Source organism: Bemisia tabaci, chromosome 10 (genome assembly GCF_918797505.1).
Source record: "Bemisia tabaci chromosome 10, PGI_BMITA_v3".
NCBI lineage: Eukaryota > Metazoa > Arthropoda > Insecta > Hemiptera > Aleyrodidae > Bemisia > Bemisia tabaci.
Window position 1 is genome coordinate 40,375,165 of NC_092802.1, and position 3,278 is coordinate 40,378,442.

Sequence of the window (3,278 nt, forward strand, 5' to 3'; positions counted from 1 at the left end):
TTATATAGTGGGGAGAGAGAGAAAAAGAGAATTGAGCAAATTTCTCTTGTGAACTCACGATGAGAGCTGGATAAGTGGATCGTATTCAGTGGCGTGGCGTGAATTGCGATATATCGATTGTTATGCCATTTAAAGCTATGGAAAAGGATCGATAAACAGGGTGTTCGCAGCGAACACCTGCTTAATAATCGATTCTTAACCATAGGTTTCAATGGCATAACAATCGATGTATCGCAATTTATACGCCACGCCACTGATCGTATTCACTATTAAATCAACCAGGCTTACCATTCTGCCGTGCTGAGGGATATAACGCCGTATGAGCCTTTGGCGTTGCCAAATTTCCTTTTTCAAAATATGGATTTACCGGGCAAATTGTGAATATTTTCTTCTAATTTTTAGACAAAATTGTTCGCTTTCTAATCTAAAATTTTGAGGAATAACAATGCATAACTTCCCACTGCAGAAAAATTTCATCCGAGGAAATTTGGCAGCTCTCAAATGTTCATATACGGCGTTTTTCCGTAGCATGTCAGTTTTGCTGAGGTAGTATCAATATCGATAGGTTCAGCATTTAAACATAGCCTCAAAAGTCAGTCGAGTAATTGGAGGGAACGGGTGTGCGTGTTGATTCTTTTATACTCATGAGTTCTACATGGCAAGTGAAACTGTTACGAATTTCCAATTTTATAGCTTATTATAGCGCAAATGGTAAAGATATTGAAATAATCGAGCTACAAGCCAAAAATAAATTAAACACATGATATTTTAAACTGCATAGAGATGAGAAATACTAAAAAAACTTACAGGAAACAAAACGAAAAATTGTAGCTCGATTATTTCAATCTTTTTACCATGTTCTATGAAAGCCAGCCAAATTGGCATTAAAATGTATTTAGCGCAAATTTTGTAACTTTGATCCTAAAAGTTTTGTCTGGAATTATGTTCTATTGTTTTGAGCCAAACGATACATCGAACTATTATCGAATACAATCCATTGTCTCCCCAAAACGAAGGAACGTTTCTCCATTCCAAAGTCGCCAAATATACTCACAGGAGAGCTTTGATCACATGACACAGCGATGGCTGTTAAATATTTTGCTGCCTTCTCTAAGTAATCCTTAAAAAAATCCGTGAAATTTTCAGTGCAAAAAAATGTCTGGTAATTTCCGAGTAAAAATAGCAGAAATTAGAAATGTTGTAATTTAGTAACGTTCTACCGTTCAGAAAAAGACGATTTATCTGCATTAAAGATAATTGAAATGAGAGGCCGGAGGAGGAGTGGGGGAGGGAGAGAATGAAGCAACATTCTCTCCTCAATTGAAAATGACTGCTGAGGCAATGGGCCTGTTGCAAACTTGAACTAGAGCAAAAAGAAGAGTTGTCTCTAAAAGAAAATGGTTCAAAAACCACAATGAGCGCATCGATAAAGTCTGAAATCCACCCCTAACTTCAACATTTTCGTAAGAAATACGCGCTTTTTTACGCTTCCCGCTTCAAAGACGATACGATGGCACATGTGATCATTTTGAGAGAGGAGTCATTCCATCAAACCCTCCAACACTAGGATGCTACGAAATATTCCACATGGCCGACGCAAACCCGCTAAAACACAAGTGACGAGACGGGATTTGATCAACCGGCGTGTTTATATTTACATTGTCCTTGCGTTGATGAGGACCATAGACGCTATTAGTGCCGCATCATCATAGGGATTCTCCATAATATCGAATTGGATCCAAACAATACCATTGGCATAACCTCTTTCAATGCTACCAATGCGAAAAAACCGATATATATTGCTTCTGTGACGTGGCACTAAGAGCGTCTATGCAGCTACTTCACGATTTGCGCGCAAAAGCGTCAGCCATGTTGAATATTATGTAGCATTCTAGTGCGCAAGGGTACTCCTCTTGCAAAATATTCACCTGCGCTGTGGTATTGTTTTTGAAGCGGGCAGCTTTAAAAAAACGCTAATTTCTCATGCAGATTGTGAAGTTAGGAGTGTATATTAGACTTTTCCAATGCGCTCATCGTGATTTTTGAGCCATTCTCTGTATGAGTATTAACTCTTGTTTATGCCCTAGTTAAAGATATTGCAACGGGCCCATCGTCTCTCGTAAATTTCGTCATCTCCCAAATGAAAACGTCGAAAAAACTACTTACGCGTTATTGTTCTTTTACGTGGAAATGATAGATCAACTGCTGCCCAAAATCTCTCTGATTTTTTCAAGGTATAATCCGTGGAAAAATCTTCGAAATTTTCAATGAATCGCCTAATAGTTTCCGTGTAAATTACAAATTTCTATCGGATCTTTGGTAACGGTGAAATTCTGTTAGGTGCTTTTGTAGGGAAAATGACAATTGAGGAGCTTTCCGGAAAAAAGGCACATAGCAAAAAATTGCGTTTGAAAGAAATGCATTTGAGGTTTTGAGCATTACTCTATGGCCACTGACGGTGACTTTTGTTCGAAATCGGGAGTCCAAGCTGCGATGAAAGGTACCATCAGTGGCCAGAATTTAATAATGGAAACTTGAAATGCATTTTTCTCAAACGCTTTTTTTGCTATGTGCCCTTTTTCCGGAAAGCTCCTCAATTCATCTGCAAATGGTAGAGTTTTATTCGCCGGCGCGATGACGCGAAGAGAAAATATTACGAGGAAATTTAAAGAGGAAAAATTGATTTCCTGGAATCTAACTTGAAAATGGCATATTGCAGACTATTCTTTCAGACAGACGGTACGCTAATGTACCCGTCGTTCTCCTTTCATGACAAAACTGCGAGATTTTAACTATTTTTCCCGGTTCGTAGAACACGCACTTAAAACAAAAGTTACAGGCTATATACACTAGGGTCGCCCTTATTTTTTACTTTTTGGGTATTTAGAGTGAAGAACCCTGCACGTGGTTCCATTTGAAGAGAAAATAAAGGGGGAGAAATAAAAATGGGTAAAAACAATTTTAAAACGCACCTCAAAGAGCCTAAAGTTGCGAGCGTGGCGCACAAAGACGCGTATTCCTGTCAATTCGCGAATTTTCCCCCTTTAAAATGTCGCTACGGCTTTGAAACTATCCTTCAGAGCTAAAAATTGCTTAGATTTTCCATTGAGGTCGTTTCCAAAAAACATCGACTTTTCAGGCAGTCGATTCAGCCGTCGCACGGAATTTGAAATAGAAGCTTATAATGAACGAAAGCTTAGAGGAAAATTTCCAGGTGAGCGTAGGAACGGTTTCGGAGGCTGGGAAGGGGGGAAAAGGAACCAAAATCCCATCTAATA